This window comes from Lampris incognitus, chromosome 9 (genome assembly GCF_029633865.1).
Source record: "Lampris incognitus isolate fLamInc1 chromosome 9, fLamInc1.hap2, whole genome shotgun sequence".
Lineage (NCBI taxonomy): Eukaryota > Metazoa > Chordata > Actinopteri > Lampriformes > Lampridae > Lampris > Lampris incognitus.
The window spans coordinates 36,590,859-36,611,717 of NC_079219.1; the positions used below are offsets into that span (position 1 = coordinate 36,590,859).

The 20,859-nt window shown below is 47.3% G+C and overlaps 2 long non-coding RNA genes across 3 annotated transcripts in view; both read right to left on the reverse strand.

The window, feature by feature from the left end:
* The window catches only part of LOC130117970 (uncharacterized), a 156,672-nt gene extending 143,869 nt beyond the window's left edge, over nt 1–12,803 (reverse strand). For both annotated transcript variants that reach the window (XR_008810727.1, XR_008810726.1), the window contains exon 1: nt 12,768–12,803. This is a non-coding gene — a long non-coding RNA (uncharacterized LOC130117970). The remainder of the gene's footprint in view (nt 1–12,767) is intronic.
* A 6,218-nt stretch (nt 12,804–19,021) lies between these two features.
* Nucleotides 19,022–20,859, reverse strand: part of LOC130117971 (uncharacterized) — an 87,456-nt gene continuing 85,618 nt past the window's right edge. Inside the window, exon 3 of the long non-coding RNA XR_008810728.1 lies at nt 19,022–19,045. This is a non-coding gene — a long non-coding RNA (uncharacterized LOC130117971). The remainder of the gene's footprint in view (nt 19,046–20,859) is intronic.

Genomic DNA, 20,859 nt, shown 5'->3' on the forward strand with positions numbered 1-20,859 from the left:
GATGCCCTATCTCATCCGATCTTGGAAGCTAAGCAGGGTTGGGCCTGTTTAGTACTTGGATGGGAGATTGCCTGGTGCTGTAAGATTCAGCCTGTTCACTTCGGCTGCTGAGAGGATGGAAGCTCCACCCTCCTTTGCTGCCCTGGACAACTTCAACATCGCCTCCGTGCTCAGCCTTGTGGTAGGCCTCAAACACGTCTTGTATGTCCCAAGATGGTGCCACCCATATCATCATAAATAGCGTCATCCTATACCCTACCCTTGCATCCCTCCAAAAAAGAACATCCCAAGCACTACACACTCTGATACTCAGGTTGTTTCAGATGTTAGTGCTATAGCCTTCAGAGGCACACCACCTGGGCCAGAGAGGATGTCTTCCCTTCCTCCCCAAGTGAGGCAGGTGGTACATGATACCCGCTCTTCCCCAGCCTCCACATTCATGAGAAGCTAATGGGGCTAATTTCAGCTGGTCGGCACCATCAGCTACCCAGGATGCTAATTTGGCTAACCATGTCTTGCCTATCTCAGATGCTACTACAGTTAGCATAAGAGGCGCCCTACCTGGGTCGGAGGAGATGACTTCCCTTCCTCCCCAGGTGAGGCGAATTGGGGCAAGTGGTGCACGATGCCCACTCTTCCCCAGCCTCTACTCTTCGTTCACAAGAAACTAATGTCGCTATTGCGGCCTTTTGGCGCCATAAGATATCTGAGGTGCTATACGGCTAACCAGGCTGACAGGGATATGCAGCTACCCGTGACCGGCTGGGTCCATTGGTGAGCTAATGCAGCTACAGCAGTCTGTTAGTTTCTTCTAAGGCTAATAGGCTTTTGTTTCACTTTGATTTGGCTGCCGTTGCTGTTCCTCGAAATGCACTTTCCGAGCTGGGTGTGCATGTGCAAGGGGTGCCATTCATTGGTTTTCCACCATGGACAACTCTCAAGTAGCCTACCTACTGATGGCTACTGCCATTACTGTCCCACTATTTCTGTTTTTACCAGTGACATCAGCCGTGAGGGCCGCACGCAGACAATCCCATCTACCCTTGCATTCCAGAAGTAAGACGGCAACCAAAACAAGGATGGCAATCAAAACAAGATGGCTATCGAGTAGCTCCCAGTCAAGCTAGCCCCTAATAAGGTGAGTTTTTTTCTCCTTCTACTTCTGTGCACAGTTTTACAATTTTACACACCGTTTCTCACCGGCCCCCAATGCTGATCTATCTCCTTCGTCCCCTGTGACTGGCTCCAGAGGATGAAATGAGGGAAGTGGCTGAGTTGGCATTAGCTGCTTGTCAGCCCTGTTGGCCGGGGTCTTTTGCCCATTCCCTCCTGCAACGGGATGGATGGTGCAAAGTGGGCCCATTCTAGCTTTCCCTGCCGAACCTCCTGCACTGCTGCTCACAAATCATCACCCGATGTGGGTGCTGCTATGTGGCGGCTAACAAGGCAAATACCCACTAACCCATGGTTGGCTAGTGCCATTGGCACCTACGAGGGTTATTGTAGGTAATAGCAGCCTGCAAGCTTCTTCTAAGGCTAATAGGCTTTTTACTTCACTTGGTTAAGTTGTTGCCGCCACTTCTCTATGGCCACATCCCGAGCCAGGAGTGCAGGTGTGAGGGACGCCCATCCAACTGCCCTGGTGAGCAAACCCATTAGACTTTTCTGGGTTTGTTGATGGTGGCAGACATTACTGTCCAACTACTTCCGTGTTTACCAGTAACATCGTGAGGGCTGCACACAAGTTATCCCTTCAACCTTTGTGGTCCAGATCAAAGATGGTGACCAAAATAAGACAGCTATCGAGCAGCTTCCCAGTCAGTCATACTAGCCCAATGCCTGCTAAGGTGAGTGTTTCTCCTTCTTTCTCTGAGTACAATGACCATAAGAAGAAAGTGGGCTTTCACTTTGTTTCTTCGCCCAGTCCTGGCGCAGATATCTCTCTGTTGTCCTCCGTGACCAGCTCACCGAAGGATGAAGTGAGAGAAGTGATTGAGTAGTTGTGGTGTTGGCCGCTTGCCAGCCTTTTTGGCTGGGGCCCCTTGTGTTGTTCCCTATCGCGATGGGACAGATGGAGCAGGCAGACCTGTTCTAGCTCTTGTGCTGCCGCTCACAGATCGTGAACTGGCATGGATGGGGCTGGGCAGGCCTCTACCCACCTGGATAGACAGAACTGGAGAAAGGGCTATGCACTACAGTTCTGCTGGCAACCTCCTCCTTTCAGTGGCATACCTCGGACCTCTCTCTCCATTCCCGCCGGGAGGATGGCATTAGAGGAGGAAATAATAACCAAAAAGGGGGCTATAATGTCTGTTCCCCAGTTGGAGGGGTGAATGGGCTTCTTTTCCCCTTATTTCCTGGTTCGCAAGAGATCAGGGAATTGTGAGACCGATTGTGAGACCGATTCTGGACCTGCGCGTCTTTGACATCTACATTTCTTAGGGACCATTTCGTATGCTGATGGTCAAATTACTTTTGGAGTGCATCCGGCCAGTCGACTGGATGACATCCACCAATCTGACCGACATGTATTTCCATGTGTCCATCCTGCCATGTCACAGGAAGTTCCTACGTTTTGTGGTGGGGGAACAGATACATCAATACTCTTGTCTTCTGTTCAGATACTCTCTGGCTCTGAGCACATTCTCCAAATGTGTTGAGAGGCTGCTGGAGCTGCCTACATTGACGACTGGCTGATCCTTGCCATGTCACAGCAGGAAGCGGAACCCCATACAGCCTAGATCATCCTACATGTTACGCGGCTGGGCTTTGCTGTCAACCCCAGCAAGAGTGACCTTCAGCCAAGCCAGCAGATGCCCTACCTCTGTCTGCTGTTTGACTCCCATGCAATGACAGCATGCCTGTCAGAGGAGCATGTGGAAGCTGACTCAAACCCTGAGTTCCTCGGTCTCAGTGCCCGCAGGGAGTGTTAGGTCACTCCTCAGCATGATATCAGCAACACACCCAGTGGTGCGCCTGGGGCTGCTGCATATAAGGAACCTGCAACAATGGTTCATGGTAGGCAGCACAATGGCCCAGTGGCTAGCACTGTTGCCTCACAGCAAGAAGGTCCTGGGTTCAAATCCCAGCCCATCCCATGTCCTTTCTGTGTGGAGTTTGCATGTTCTCCCCATGTCAGCGTGGGTTTCCTCTGAGTACTCCAGTTTTCCTCCCACCATCAAAGGACATATATGTAACGGCTGTGGCTGAACCCAATCTGAGACAAACAGTGTGAGCCCCGTATCCCTGCAGAGATGTGAGATTTTGGGACTTACCTGGCCAGTTCTGCTGGGGTGTGCCCCACTAAGTTCAAATCTTCACAAATGCCTCCCTGGCCAGCTGGGGAGGGACCCTCGGCCAGGCCAGCATGGGGGGCACGTGGTCTAGCACCCCTCGCCACATAAACCTGCTGGAGCTCACAGCAGTTCAGAAGGTGCTATACCTATTTGCTCCTCACCTTAGAGCACATGTGTCAATAACAAGGCCCGCGGGCCAAACACTGCCCTCTGCAATATTCAATCCGGCCCTCCTGTCAATCCTGGTCATCAACTGAATGTGGCCCAAGAGCTTGTGTCTGTGACAATGCAAAGCTGAAACACAAGAGGGCGCTGCCGCACTTCGCTTTTTTCCCATAGTAACAGAAATGCTGAGTAGCGTGTTCCTGCAATAGCATCGCCTACGTCACCCGAGTAACTTTACCTGAACGTACGCTTTGCAAAGGAGATCGAAAGCTAGCTAGTATAAACAACGATGGCGAAAAAACGAAAAATAGACAAAGAGTATCGACAGTTTCAAGAGAAGTGGGAAGCTGAATACCTGTTTTGTGAATTAAAACAAAAGCCAGTGTGTCTCGTATGTCAAGAGTCGCTGGCAGTGTTCAAAGAGTACAACATCCGCAGACACTTCGAAACGAAGCATGGCGAGCAATATGCTAACATGGACATGGAGCAACGGCTGCAGAAAGCCAAAAACTTGAAACACAACCTTCAACATCAGCAAAGCATGTTCACTCGCCTCAGTAGTGGAAGTGAGGGTGCTACCAAGGCAAGTTTTATTATTGCAGAGGAAATCGCAAAGGCTAGCAAGCCGTTTAGCGAGGGAGAGTTTATTTAAGACTGCCTTGAAAAAGTGTGCAATGTTGTGTGCCCTGACAAGAAGCAGGCATTTTCAAACATCAGCCTGTCCCGAAATACTGTGGCTAGTAGTGTTGATGAACTGGCCTCCGATGTAGAGAGCCAGCTAAAAACAAAAGCCAAGGACTTTGTTTCATACTCACTAGCGGTAGATGAGAGTACAGACAGGACGGACACAGCCCAGCTGTCCATATTAATCCGAGGGGTTGACACTCAGTTGTCCGTCACTGAGGAATTTTTAGACGTGAAACCGATTCACGGGACAACAACAGGACAGGACATTTTCACCCAAGTGGAGCAGAGCATGAACAAAATGGAACTGCCCTGGAATAAACTTGTTGCACTGACAACGGATGGTGCACCGGCGATGTGCAGGGAAGTTCGTGGTTTGGTCGGTTTGACTCGAAAGGTGATGGGGCACACGGGAGAAAACTTGGTAGCCTACCACTGCATCATCCACCAGGAAGCCCTCTACGGTAAGGTGTTGGGCACGGAACATGGCATGACTGTTGTGACTAAAACTGTGAACTTTATTCGTACACAGGGCTTGAATTATCGGTAGATTAGGGCTGTTTTAGAGGAGGAAAACTCTGTGCATGAGGATGTGCCCTATCACACGGAGGTACGCTGGCTGAGTTGGGGGAAAGTGCTAAGGAGGTTTTACGACACCCACGCTGAGATCACTCATTTCATGGAAAGCAAACAGAAGGCCGTCCCCGAGCTTGAGGATGAAAAGTGGCTGAGCGACTTGGCGTTTATGTGTGACATCACGGAGCACCTCAGTTCACTGAATCTAAAACTCCAGGGAAGAAAGCAGCTGATCACGGAGATGCGGGACTCTGTGAAGGCATTTGAACTGAAACTGTGGCTGTGGGAGGGCCAGATGCGCAAAGGTAACGTGACCCACTTTCCTACGTGTCAATCAATGACCGCCACAGTCACCATTCCACTCCCGACCCAAGTGTATGCTGACAAACTGAACACACTCGAAGCGGAATTCAGCAGGAGGTTTGCTGATTTTGAATCACAGAAATTCAACCTTGACCTGTTCGCAAATCCTTTTGCAATTGATGTCGACACTGCCCCTGAGCACCTGCAATTGGAACTCATTGAACTGCAATGTAGCAGCACTCTGAAGTCCCAGTACCAGTCAGTCGGGGCTGCTGAGTTTGCACCTCTCCTCCCCGAATCAATGCCAGAGCTCCGTCTTCATGCTGCATGCATCATGTCCATGTTCGGAAGCACTTACTCGTGCGAACAGATGTTCTCCATAATGAACCTGAACAAGACATCCCACAGATCCCGACTCACTGACCAGCATTTGGTCTCGGTATTGAAACTGGCCACAGCCAAGGACATTAAGCCTAGAATAGACTAGATCATGTCTAAGAAAAGGTGTAGAGTGTCTGGTAAGAGTTGAACTACAATGCATTTCAGATAGGCCTTGTTGTACTGACTATTTTCCGTTATCACAGAAAACATAATTTGTTGTGTTGAAAGACACAGAAGTAGGCCTAATGGTTTTGTTTAATTGTGAAACTATTTTGTTAAAAACTGAACCTATTGTAGGCTAGACTGCTAATTTAGTTCGTTTAATCGTGCACTTGTCTTCTTCTTCTTTTATTTATTATTATTATTATTATCTTTAAATACAACATTGTTTTTGCACTTGCCGCTATATTGACAGCACTTCCATCTTATTTTGCTGATATAAAGAATTACCCACAAATATGAAAGGGGAACAAACTGTATTTCTACTTTATTTAATCCACCTGCTAGCCTACTTATAAACATAATTGTTATGGTCCTGTCATCCATGTGCCCTCTCCTGGCAGGTTCTCGCCAGTCATGTGTTTGGTTTGATTGTGTGAATAAACACGCCAGTTTGGCTGCATTGACGTTACCTCTGAGTCATATATGAATTGAATTGAATTGAATTACCTTTTATTAATCCCCAGGTTGGGGAAATTTGAATGTCACACCGACAGGAAAATGAGAAGAAGCATACAGCGTATTGAAGTTTACTGTACAAAGAGACCAATCAAATACACAATAATCCTAAAAGAACTGTCTGTGCTATATAAGCAGCATATTTGTAACCATAACAAGAATCACTGTAATGAATGTCATGGCCCCCGATTTTATTCACAACCGTCAGGATGGCCCTCAGTAAGTTTGGATTTGACACCCCTGCCTTAGAGGGAAACACATCATAGTGAGGTCAGACTCCACCACAGTGAAGTACATGGCATACATGAACAGACAAGGGAAAGCTGGCCATGTTCTGGGGTCTTTCAATGTGAGAGCAGACAGGATGTTGAGAGGGGGCCACTCCAGGGGGAATGGCATCTCTCCTTGGACATAGCCGATAAGATCTGGCATCAGTTTGGGTGATCGGTGGCCAACCTGTTTGCAAGCAGGGAGGATGCCAAGTGCTCCTTGTGGTTTTCTCTGAGAGCAACCAATGGACCCTGTTTGGGAGTAGACGCATTTTCTCACCAAGTGTGGGCTCCCAGTCCGCTGTACGGTTTTAAGCCCTTGCATCTGATGATGCAGTTGCTTCACAGGATTCGGACACAATGTCTTACGGTGATACCTGTGGCATTAGAGAGCCCGGGCGCCAGGTGGTTTTCAGACCTGGTTCAGTGAATAGTGGCGGGGCCGTGACCAGTCCATGGCCTGCCCATAGCCCTACAACAGGCAGAGGGCATGATCCTCTCGGGGCCAGTTCTGGAACGATGCCTCATGGTGTGGAAGTTGAGAGGATGACGTTGAGCAACATGGGCCTCCCTGAGGCATTGGCGCAACTATTCAGAATGTGCATGCCCCTTCCACCTCCAGGGCTTATTCAATGCACTGGCAGATTTTTGCAGTCTGGTGCAAGGCCAGGGACCTAAATCCATGTTCCTGCCCTTTGCAGGATGTTTTTCAGTTCTTACAGGACCTGTTGGATGGTGGCCATGCTGTTTCCACCTTTGGGGTGTTTGCAGCAGTGATAACAGCAGGCCATGATGGGTTTGGCCGCCTCACAATCAGTGGCCACCCTTTGGTCAAGTGCTTCCTGAAGGGGGTCTGTAGGCTGAGAACCCCTACTCGACGCCTTGTCCCTCAGTGGGACCTGCAGATGGTTCCAGACAGGTTTGCTTGCTCGTCATTTGAGCCGCTTATCCAGGCAGACTTAGAGTTGTTATCTATCAAGACGGCCATTCTCATGGCTTACTTTGGCCAAGAGAGCAGGGGATATGTGTACCTTGTTGATACATCCCTCCTGCATGTCTTTCAGTGACGACAAGGGGTCAGTGGAATTGCAACCCAATCTGTGCTACCAGCCAAAGGTCATCACTTTCCTCATTCAGGTCAAGAGTCATCCATCTGAGAGTGTTCTTTCCTCCTCCTCTTGCTAACAAGGAGGAGGAGCACCTCCACACCCTATGGCTGGTGAGGGCACTCTGTTGTTATGTGGAGTGCTTGGTGACGGTCAGGAAATCTGACTGACTATTCGTCTACCATGGCGGTCAGGCTCAGGGGGCTCCTCTGTCGGCACAACTGCTCACTCACTGGATTTGTTATGCAATCTGCAAGAGTTATGATGCTATAGGCCACCCTGCCCCTGTGAGCCTCAGGGTGCACTCTCCGAGGGACCTTGCATCCTCTGTGGCACTCTTCAGGGGACTCGTTACCCACGCGGTGCTCAGTGCAGAGTCTAGGGGAGCCTCGTCTTTAGTTGACTGACAAGTCAGCTGTGTCAAGTCCTTGGCGGGTTGGTGCAGTACAATATGCGGCCCTCAGGGGCAAGGCTTGACTGTTGGCCTGCTGTTGTGGTGCAGTATGGTACGAGACCCTCAGAGGGGGCAGTAGTTGACCGTTGGACTGCTGCTTTGTAGGTTGCCGTTTGGCTGGTGTCGGACTAGTGCCAGTTGGGCCCAGCTGGGTGTACAATCATCCCTAACTTCTTTCGCCTTGAACAGCGCCACTCAACTATTGCAACACATATTGTGGTTGGAAGAGGGATTACATCGGTATTCCTTCTGCCTCTTCACTTCCCATGGAGTCAACGAGCGGAAATACGAATAGCGCTACTTTGCAATTGCAGCCCACATTGTGGTCGGAGGAGGTATTACACCCGTATTCCTTCACGAGTCGAGTGTGAATTTTGGACGAACGCGCACTGCACTAGTAACATGTAAAAACACCAACTCGTATGGGCATATAATGTTACGTTCGCAATATGGTATCTAAAATAAGTTCCAACTGCACTGGCAGCAATGTTACTCATAGCTTATTGCTACATAAGTATCGCAGACATTATTCAAAGTATATTTTCCGTTGCATAACTAGGAAACTAGGCATGCTTCTCATCATAGAAATAGATCATAAGATTGTGGTGTTTTGGCAACTCCAGCGTAGGGGATTGTTGTTTATTGCAACTTCGTTAATATCTGCTACCTAACATTTGAAACACAACTCGACTCGCTCACTGGAGCTGCTCCAGTCTGCAAATGCGTTCAGTGTTGATAGGCTATTACTCGTGACGTATAACCAATCAGATAGGGCTGTGGGCGGGACATTGCTCGAGACCAAGAGCGGTTACTACAGACAGGATATAAAGAGGCGGCTGCGTCAGACCCAAAGTAGCGCATTTTTAGTCCTTTTATCGGCAATCGGATTTTTAAAAAAAAAAACAAAAACAAAAAACGATTCTGATTATCGTAAAAATGCTGAATATCAGACCCGATAATTGGCTAGGCCAATAATCGGTCGACCCCTAATTTATACCCATTGGAAGACAAGCTCGGGGATAAATTATGCTAAAAATATTGACTAAAAGCTTATCCTCGGGATTCCTAGGGATGTTTGATTTCTTTCAGTTTCCGAGACATCCTAGTTCGTTATACGCTCAGTAGTTCTTACTTAGGGGAACAACATGTGATCGCACACACACACACACACACACACACACACACACACACACACACACACACACACACACACACACACACACACACACACACAGTACTGTGTTAAAATCTGTGTCTAACAATAAGAGTTACTGACTTTTAACATTCCAGTCTCCCAGCCTCGCATGGCACACTGGGCCTCAATTCTAAGCACAATCCTTTATGATGATATCCACAAACTGCAAATAATATAGCATCTTCTATGTTGGCCCTTTTCCTGCATTTTCTCTGATATAAAAGGCTGCATGGTTCATTTTAATGTTACATTTCATAACCCTGAAGACACATTGTTCATTTATGTAATTTGTTCTCCTACCATCTATTTGTCACTGTTGTAAGCATGGGGAGAATATTCTTGCCACATACTACTCAGAAATGATGTTTAAGATTTACTGTATTTAAAGAAAACTTTCACAAAGGGAAGCTGAAATGCATTTGCTCTGTCCACAGTGTATGTATTTTACATGATACTACACCTACGCTGAGTGGTGGAGTATCAGCCGTGTTGGAAAATAGGCCTGAATGATATGATTTCTTCCCATTTGGTCAATGAGGATCAAGAACATTTAATCCGAAAAGTGAAATCAATGTTGCTGACAGGCGCGCGCACGCGTGTGCGCGCACACACACACACACACACACACACACACACACACACACACACACACACACACACACACGCATACTCTCTCTGGCCACCCAGGATGACAGAGCTGGAAACTGTAACTGTGTTTATAACCCAACTCTGGATTATAGGGTAAAGGGAGGGAGAGAGGAAGAGAGACAGTGAGAAACTGGGTTCAGGCTGCTCAGCTGTAACTAATTAAAGTGCAGCCTTCCATCTCTCTCTCTCGCTCGCTCTCTCTCTCTCTCTCTCTCTCTCTCTCTCTCTCTCTCTCTCTCTCTCTCTCTCTCTCGTACACAGTAACCTCTATTTTAACTACCTTTATTGATGAATATTAGTTGTGGATTTTACAGAGGAAAGCTGGAGTGTTTTTAAGACCAAGTCAAACAGGCTTATCTTGTTAAATGTGTGTGTGTGTGTGTGTGTGTGTGTGTGTGTGTGTGTGTGTGTGTGTGTGTGTGTGTGTGTGTGGTGGCGGCAGCTGTAGAGCCTGCCAAAAGAGATATGCTAGTCTACCTGACAAAGTATGTTTGGATCATTAGATCACACAGCACCACACACACACACACACACACACACACACACACACACACACACACACACACACACACACACACACACACACACGCATGCCAACGCTGAGGGTTGTATATCTTCATGCTCGTATGAGCATATGGACACCAATACACACACACACACACAGCACAAATAGAAGGCAGTGACTTCAGAGGCCACTTCCTTTCAGGCTGAGCTCTTTGAAAATTCTTTGATTTTACTGTCAACTGACCAAACTCAATAACCAAAAGTATTTGTCATGTAGAGAGATGTAACATATGGAAAACGGCTGAGCTGCGCCCCATCCCGGCTCTCTAAACTACTTCAGCTGGGGTAAGTAAGAGTCTGTGCCATGGCTGTGCCTTGTTTATGACATGTGATTAAATAAACAGCCTGACAGTGGCTCCTGTAGTAAGCCAACCGACAGCAGTATTGCCGTTGCATTGAAATGTATATATTTAAATGTAGTCCTGACTCCAGTACGCAGTTTGACCTTCCTCAGTGAAACTAGAAAGACGGGGTCAGCCCTTAAAGGTGGCTTACGGGGATGAAAACGGATCCCTAAATTACCTTGGAAGGAAATCAGTCCAAATCTACAGGCCATGTAACGCTGGCAAAGCCCGCCTGAGTTCCCGAGTCTCAGCAATAAACGGCAGATGAATTAAACACTGTAAGCTAGAATAAGTTTTGGCTGCAACAAAAATCATTTTGAAAAAGTTGGAAAAACCGCCACGCTCAAAAGTCAGCTGTAAACCATTTACTTTGGAGACTGCGGACTAGCTGCCAAGCCTTAAACAGCATGTCTTACTGGCACGGCTAACACGCAGCTGAAAGCCTCGTAGATGAAAGCTTCATGGAAGACCTAAGGCTTATAAAACCAATTATAGTGTGAACAAGGTTACAGGAGATTATTTTCAAAACGTAATCATTTACAGATTACAGATTCTCCTCTTAAAACTGTAATCTGCGCTGCGAACTACCTCGACAAGAGCCGAGCCTCAGAAGGCAAACAGAGACAGGCTTATCAGACTATTAGATCTGTCCCCAATAGGGTCGGGGGGCTTTTTATTGAACCAAATTGCCAAGAAAATCGTCATCATGTGTGTAATGTAATGACACAATGCATTTCTAATTTCTCAACTCGACTCATTTTGAGGTTGGAGTTCAGGAAGTGCCACAGCCGGCACTGCGGAGCAGTGTGGCTGTAGCCTTAATGGTGTAGCTGCAGCTGGCAAGTCATTTGCAGAATCTCGCAGCATTCACTTTTTACAACCCAGCATCATTTGCAGTTTTTCAGTTTTTTGTTCCCCCCCCCCCCTTCTTCTTCTTCTTCTTCTTCTTCTTCTTCAAATGGATGCCACCCAACCCAGATCAAACCAGGAGAAACCACCACAGGATGTATATGTATGTGTGCATGCATGTACATCAGTAGATTAATGTGTACATATCTGCATGCACAGACACACACACACGTGCACACACGTGCACACACGCGCACACACACACACACACACACACACACACACACACACACACACACACACACACACACACACACATGATGCTGGTTCCTGAGTAGACAGCTGTGGTCTGATGCTCAGTCAGCAAACAACTTTACCACAAGATGGGCGCACACAAACATTCCTCACCTTAACTACGTCCTTTCACCACAACATGATTAACCTCTTAACTCCAATATGAAACCCAATCACCAGCCCGAGAATATGGGATTTTTAGAGTGAGGCTCAAAAGTGAAAACAAAAAGGCTTTTACAGTCAAGTCCTTTTATGAGATTAACTCTCTAGTTGTCTTTCTCTACATTGCATTTGAAGTTGAGGGGACACACACACACAAACATTCACACATTCACCACAAACACCGACAATCTATGGCCTTTTTTTTTTTGGATTCCCCCCCTTTTTCTCACCAATTGCACATGGCCAATTACCCCCCCCCTCTCCCAAGCCATCCCGGTCGCTGCTCCACCCCCTCTGCTGATCCGGGGAGGGCTGCAGACTACCACATGCCTCCTCCCATACATGTGGAGTCGCCAGCCGCTTCTTTTCACCTGACAGTGAGGAGTTTCACCAGGGGTGCGTAGCACGTGGGAGGATCACGCTATTCCCCCCAGTTCTCCCCCCCCCCCGAACAGGCACCCCGACCGACCAGAGGAGGCGCTAGTGCAGTGACCAGGGCACATACAATCTGGCTTCCCACCCACAGACACGGCCAATTGTGTCTGTAGGTATGCCCGACCAAATCCGAGGTAACACAGGGATTCGAACCAGCGATCCCCATGTTGGTAGGCAACGGAATAGACCGCTACGCTACCCGGATGCCCCCAGTCTATGACCTTTGACCTTTAAATGGCAAAAGTCTTCAGGTTAAAAAAAAGCGAGTGCTTGAGTTTTAACGCAGAGAGCAGGATGGGATGTACGTCCATGTGCTACACACACCACAGCCTGATGACCGCCTGTGTCCAGCACTCTTCCTCACCTCGGATCTGATGGTAGTCCCTCCTCCCCTCCTTTCTCTACTCTTCGTATTGCCTCTCCCCTCCTTTCTTTTCTTCCTTTTCCGTCCTGGCTCGGGTGTGAGTCGGGACAGTTCAGACCAGGCCAGGTAACCTGCAGACCACAGAAGAGTGGATCTGAATCAGCTTCTGAGTGTGTTTGGTTTTGTGGTAAAAGCAAACTCCCCCCATTGTCCCAAGGTTAAAAATAAAACCATCTTCTCTGCTCCCATTCTTACACCCCCCCCTTCTCCCCCTCGTTTCCTCCTCGCTTCTTTCCTCCATCTTGCTTTTATTCCCTCTGTTTGGTCTCCCTCTTTTCCCCTCTTATTTCCTTTTAATAGCACTTTTTTTTCCTCTCCTGATTTTTCCACTGCTATTCCTTTCCCCTTCCTCCCTGCAACTTTCATATCCTCTTCTCCCCCACCCATCAGTCCATCTCCTATTGCTTCCTCTCTCCTCTTTCCAGACGCGTCTCATTTCCTCTTGTTCGTGTGGGTCCCGGCTTGGTAACCATGAAGTCTTTCACCCCTAGGTGGGGACATAGTGGTGAGCAGGGACGCACAAAGACAGGGAAGAGGGGGAGAAGGGGGGAGGATGGAGAGATGACAAAATGATGAAGGGAGAGAACTGCGGGAAAGTGAGGAGAAAGAGGTAGGAGGTGTGGAGAGGATATGGCTAAATATGAGAGGGAGAGAGAGACAGAGAGAGAGGGGGAGAGAAACAGAGGGGGGAGGGAGAGAGAGGGGGGAGAGAGTGAGGGAGAGACAGGGGGAGGGAGGGAGGGAAAAGAGAGAGGAAGGGAGGGGAGAGAGAGGAAGGGAGGGAGAATGAGAGAGGGGAAGGGAGAGAGAGAGAGAGAGGGAGGGGAGAGAGCGGAAGGGAGGGAGAGAGAGGAAGGGAAGGAGAATGAGAGAGGGGAAGGGAGAGAGAGAGAGAAGGAGAGAGGGAGGGGAGAGAGAGGAAGGGAAGGAGAATGAGAGAGAGGAGGGATAGAGTGAGGGAGAGAGAGGGGGAGGGAGGGAGGGAGGGAAAAAGAGAGAGGAGGGAGAGAGAGAGGGAGGGAGGGGGGAGAGAGGAAGGGAAGGAGAGTGAGAGAAAGGAAGGGAGAGAGAGGGGGGGGGAGGGAGAGAGGTTGACAGAGTGGTCGGGATGGGCACAGGGCAGCCAACCATGTCAAATGAATGACCTTCCAGAGACCTCTCGAGTCCGCTTGGACAGATTTTTCTTACTGCCAACTGGCTCACTAGTTTGCCCTTTCTGGCAATGTCTGCATTCCCTCTCTTTCACTCCCTTTCTCACCATCCAACCCCCCTCCTCCGTCACTCGCCTCCTCCCTTCCACTATCCATCTCCCTGCCTCAGCCTTTCCATAAGGCTAACCTTTACAATTGTCAAATATTGCCATTTCACTGTTTGTAATCCTCGACAACAGTGACTATAAACTCCATCACATAAATGTTATGCAGCAGGTGCTAGATTTATTTATGTCCCCTTTAATTTAACTTCTTAGCGGCTGTAACCTTTAATATTGTTCATGATGGGTCTACTGTTCACAGGCTTGGTAACAGGCCTTACTAGTTTGCACGAATAATAATAATAAAAGTCATGCAAGCCACAAAAATACAATACAACAGTCATTTTGAAAGACTTCGCTGTGGTTTGCAGCCCTATCTAGCAACCTGGTGCACAGTTTATTTTGAATTCACTCTGTTTGGAAAGGTAAATTGCAAGCTAGATAATATTCATACAGGCTGCATTTCAAAAATCTATAAACGCTAGATTTACTAGGTTCTTCAAAGTTGCAAAAAATTTACATGTTTTTGTAATCAAAATCAAAAAAGTATATGTCCAGCCTGAAGTTCACATAAATCAGGATGCATATTTTATATGAACTGGGATTTAAAATGCCTTTTATTTGGGAGGGGGGGGTAGGATGTAGAGGATTAATCTCACTTCCTACAAGAGACCATAGAAGGATGCATTTGCCATAATACCTCTCATTACCATTTTACCATGGCCGTACAATATAGCATAATTATTGCACTGAAGTACAGAGACCTTCCTCTGATCAACCATTTCCAACACTAATAACAAGGGGGAAATGATGATGATCTTGGACAGATTTAGATCTCTGGATGAAAACAAGTGTCGACCCAGTAACCGAGTATGAAGAAAACAGATGATGTCATCAACATGTTGACAGCTGAGTCTCGAGGATTTTTTTTTTTGTAGATGACATTGCAGATTGTTCTCTATCGTCTTGCTCTGCAAGAGTTTCTCATGCTCTCAAGTCTAGACTGTATAATTTAACACCAGAAGAACACGTTGATTGTATTTTTGCTTTGACAGGTTTTTAAAATGATCACTGCGCCCCTCCCTGTCACCGTCTGCAACGTCTCTCAAAATGTCCACCCAAAACAAAACTGTCTGTGCACCCCTTATCATGCTTTAGCTTGCCCTTATATAAATGGACCCCACAATATCACACACACATGCACGCACACACACACACATACACTACCGTTCAAAAGTTTGGGATCACCCAAACAATTTCGTGTTTTCCATGAAAAGTCACACTTATTCACCACCATATGTTGTGAAATGAATAGAAAATAGAGTCAAGACATTGACAAGGTTAGAAATAATGATTTGTATTTGAAATAAGATTTTTTTTACATCAAACTTTGCTTTCGTCAAAGAATCCTCCATTAGCAGCAATTACAGCATTGCAGACCTTTGGCATTCTAGCTGTTAATTTGTTGAGGTAATCTGGAGAAATTGCACCCCACGCTTCCAGAAGCAGCTCCCACAAGTTGGATTGGTTGGATGGGCACTTCTTTGAGCAGATTGAGTTTCTGGAGCATCACATTTGTGGGGTCAATTAAACGCTCAAAATGGCCAGAAAAAGAGAACTTTCATCTGAAACTCGACAGTCTATTCTTGTTCTTAGAAATGAAGGCTATTCCATGTGAGAAATTGCTAAGAAATTGAAGATTTCCTACACCGGTGTGTACTACTCCCTTCAGAGGACAGCACAAACAGGCTCTAACAGGTACTATTTAATGAAGATGCCAGTTGGGGACCTGTGAGGCGTCTGTTTCTCAAACTAGAGACTCTAATGTACTTATCTTCTTAGTCAGTTGTGCAACGCGGCCTCCCACTTCTTTTTCTACTCTGGTTAGAGCCTGTTTGTGCTGTCCTCTGAAGGGAGTAGTACACACCGGTGTAGGAAATCTTCAATTTCTTAGCAATTTCTCGCATGGAATAGCCTTCATTTCTAAGAACAAGAATAGACTGTCGAGTTTCAGATGAAAGTTCTCTTTTTCTGGCCATTTTGAGCGTTTAATTGACCCCACAAATGTGATGCTCCAGAAACTCAATCTGCTCAAAGAAGTGCCCATCCAACCAATCCAACTTGTGGGAGCTGCTTCTGGAAGCGTGGGGTGCAATTTCTCCAGATTACCTCAACAAATTAACAGCTAGAATGCCAAAGGTCTGCAATGCTGTAATTGCTGCAAATGGAGGATTCTTTGACGAAAGATAAGTTTGATGTAAAAAAAATCTTATTTGAAATACAAATCATTATCTCTAACCTTGTCAATGTCTTGACTCTATTTTCTATTCATTTCACAACATATGGTGGTGAATAAGTGTGACTTTTCATGGAAAACACAAAATTGTTTGGGTGATCCCAAACTTTTGAACGGTAGTGTACATTCACGCACACATGCGTGCACACATACAAACACACACATGCACACACGCGTGATGATCGTATATATCAGTCACACCGGGCTAGATCCCCCTACACACTGCAGACGGACACATCACACCCATTAACACGGCACTACACTTGATCTTTCTGCTGGCACCCATTGGCGGTGAAAGACAAAAACTCATAAAAAAAGGCGAGACCTTTACTTTCGATGAAATGAAAGGCTTGTGTTGCAGTGATCTGTCAGAGTGAGCACAGGTTCAACCGTGGGTCAGACTACTTTTTTATTTTATTATCATTTCCGCTGCGGCCCCTCTCAAATTACATGGAGGTGGAGAGAGCTGCAGGACCAAGAGGAGAGGGGGGGGCAGCGGAGACAGAGAGGCACACACCGAGGGAGAGATAAGGAGAGAGGGCGAGAGAGAGGACGGTTGGAGGCAAAGCAAAGGAGGTACGGGAAAGAAGGAAAAAGGAGAGACAGATGGAGAGAGAGAGAGGAGAACTGAGAGAGAAAGAGAGAGAACAAGCCAGCTGGTTGGCAGACTAATAGGGCAGTGTTAACATGAAGGCATCGGACAGCTTTTCAGTTCTGCTGCCTCTCTCTCTCTCTCCCTCGCTCTACCTCGCTCTCTCTGTCTCTCCCCCTCTCTCTTTCTCTCTTTCTGTCTGTCTGTCTGTTTGTCTCTCTCTCTCCCTCCCTCGCTCTACCTCTCTATCTCTATCTCTCTCTCTCTCTCTCTCTCTCTCTCTCTCCCCCTTCTCTCTCTCTCTCTGTCTCTCCCTCACCCCCTCGCATTCCCTCTCTGTCTCTCCCCTCTCTGTCTCTCCCGCTTCTCTCTCTCTCTGTCTCTCCCTCTCACCCCCTCTCATTCCCTCTCTGTCTCTCCCCACTCTCTCTCTCCCCCCTTCTCTCTCTGTGTCTCTCCCCCTCTCTCTTTCTCTCTTTCTGTCTGTCTGTCTGTCTGTTTGTCTCTCTCTCTCTCCCTCTCACCCCCTCTCATTCCCCCTCTCTCTCTCCCCCTTCTCTCTCTCCCCCTCTCTCATTCTCTTTCTGTCTGTCTGTCTGTCTGTCTCTCTCTCCCTCTCTGGCATCCTTCTCTCCGCATCTTCTCTCTAATCCCCTCTCATATCCTGTTCCTTGTCTTCCTCACCTAGTCTTGTTCTCTCTTGCCATCTTTCTTTGTAACGCTCTCTCTCTAGTTTCACACACACACACACACACAAACACACACACACGCTACAAAGTCAGTTCAATCATCAACTGAAAATGACCGCAGGCACTGAGAGAAGAGAAAGGCATTGTGTGTATGACGGGGAAAAAAATTGAGAATTTGTGAGGGGGGGACACACACACGCACACGCACACACACACACACACACACACACACACACACACACACACACACACACACACACACACGGAGGGAGTGGGACGGAGAGCGGGTGAGACAAAGTGAAAGAGTTGGTGGAGAGAGGTAAAGAAACAGACCATTGAAGAAACAGAGACTCATTCATCCAATGAGCGCCGGGGTGAAAAAGTCGACAGCATCATAAGCATCAAAGGCAAAACCATGGAGGCCGCCCTCTCAGCCCTCTCTCCTCTCTCCTCTCTTCTCCCTTCTCTCTTCTCTTTCCAAATGCAGGGCTCAGGCTCGGGGCTGAAATATGGCTCATTCCCACACGGTAAATAGTTTTTAGCCTTATAGCAATTGATCAGCAGAGGGCTGCTGCAGCAATACCATTGTCACCACTGTAAAAGGAAATAAGAAATTGAAAAATCCTTATAATTTACCCCTAAGAGACGCTGAGGCTTCAAAATGGGACATTCATGTAGAGCACAATTCATCATCTTTATTCATCCAGCAATGCCTAACTATCGCAGCACCAACCATCCACCATGTTCAGGAAAGGAAGTGATATTTTCATGAAAATTATTTTTAAAAAAACATTGTGTTTGAAAAAAATATATCCAGCTGACCATCTAAAACACAAACTAAATGCAGGTTTAGGGTTTAAATGTGGATGACATGGTGGGGGTTGTTTGCCCTGGTGTTGGGGGCTAAGGTTCCTTGCTGTTGTTCATCACTACCTGAACAAACATCATGAAGGAAGAAAAAAAAGTAGGCCAGCTGCCCCCTCACTGAAGAAAGGAATAGTCGAAGTTTCTTCTTCTGCATCACCACCTTGCTGTGGTGGAGAAGCTTGTGTGTACCAATGATCCAAAGAGCTGTGCCGTCTGGAATTTGGCTCCTGGTAGGGTCACCCAAGGTGGACAGGTCAAGGGGGAGGTTCCAGATGAAGCGCGATCCAACAAAGACCTCAACGGTGGAACTGGTGGAAGATGTCTCCAGGTCACAACAGCAGTGAAGGTGGATGAAGGCTGCAACAGAGGGTGGTCCCCAATCATCTTGGTTCTCCATGCCATTGGACTCTGGCCACCCCCTGCCAAGGACCGTGTGGTGGCGCATCAGACACGCCACTTAAAAAGCTGTCATGCACAGGCGTCCTCCCATTATGTGGCTCCAGGATCAGCCTCTACGCCCACCTGAGGACCCAGAGGGAGAACGGTCATACTTGACCTTGGGTGACCACTGATGATGATGATGATGATGATGAGTTTAAGTTTAAAAAACTGTGCTTTTGTTCTAAAACGTGATTCAAATACAACCAATCTGAGAGTTGTAGCAAAACCAAATTATAAACTAAAAACTGACGAATCTGCCATGCCTTGGAAAACGAAACCCATTCCAATTCTGCTGCCATTTTCTACTATGAACTATTTATCAAAGCAAAAAAGCCTCTTGAAAAAAATATCTAGAGTAAAATAATGTGCATGTATTTGATTTCAATTATAAAGAACACATTTCTGAATTTTCGATTAAAAGGAACAGTTGAGGCGGGACATGAACACACAGGGGTAAAAAATAACATCAGAGGCAACAACACACACACACACACAGAGCTCGAGCAGAAAACACACAAACCCATCAGCAAGCAGGAGACAGAGGAAGAATCAGATCCAGTGAAGAAGACACAAGCAAACTGAGCGAAACAGAGAAGGATGGGAGAAAACGAGACAAGGAGAAAGGTGAAAAAGAAAAGGGAAGGGGGGAGAATTGGGGACCGGATAAAGGAATAGACGGTGAGATGGTGAAAAAAAAACCCAACAGCACTCACACATCCCCATGTGTGTGAGTGCTTCTAAGTCAAGCTAACTAGGCTTTGCTGCAATTCATATGACCAGCTTTTGGGGTGACAGAAATCAACTCGACCACCTCGGGACAAACATAGTACACACATGCTCAAGGACACTGAGGAAGCAACTCACACCTGAGACCTCAAGCACACACTCGGATTACATTTGCACCACTTGAAAGGCATTCATGTCCACAGTGACTTACATTGAGTCCAACAGTGGACTAAACTGGTCATCCAACCAATAGGAAGCCAGGACAGACAAGTTGTGAGGTTACAGAGGTATATCCCCCCCCCCTTTATCTCCCCAATTATATCCGGCCAATTACCCCACTCTTCCATGTGGAGTCGCCAGCCGCTTCTTTTCACCTGACAGTGAGGAGTTTTGCCAGGGGGACGTAAGGCGTGGGAGGATCACGCTATTCCCCTCCAGCCCCCCCTCCCCCCATGAACAGGCACCCCGACTGACCAGAGGAGGCGCTAGTACAGCGACCAGGACACATACCCACATCTGGCTTCCCACCCGCAGACACGGCCATTTGTGTCTGTAGGGACGCCCGACCAAACTGGAGGTAACACGGGGATTCAAACAGGTGACTCCCGTGTTGCTAGGCAACGAAATAGACCGCCACACTACCCGAACACTATAGAGGTATAATTAACGAACATTGATGAGAGCTAATTCTCGTGTGTCTGTGTGTGTGTGTGTGTGTGTGTGTGTGTGTGTGTGTGTGTGTGTGTGTACACGTAGCAAACAGCTGGTCTTGAAAGAGAACCTAAAACCACAGAAGATGACAAGTGTTCACTTGCTTCTTTAAACAGACCAGAGATCAATAGAAAGAAAGGTGGCCGGGGGGGGGGGGGGCGTAGGAGAGAGAAAGAGGGATAAAACTATGTGTGAGAAGAAGATTGCTGGTAAACGCTCAATATAAAGCAGGCGAGGAAAAAGTGTGCGTGGAAAAAAACAAAAAAAACATCCAGGGAAACAACATCCCAGGCAATCACTGTCCTTGCACATTAACACGTTTTCTCTTTTCTATCTTCCTGTGTAAGTAGACGATGACATCACGGTGGAACGACTCGACAAGTGTGTCCCATTTGAGCAGGAACCTGAATGGCACACACATAGCTGGATTGCTTACCCTTTTCTATGATGTTTTAAGT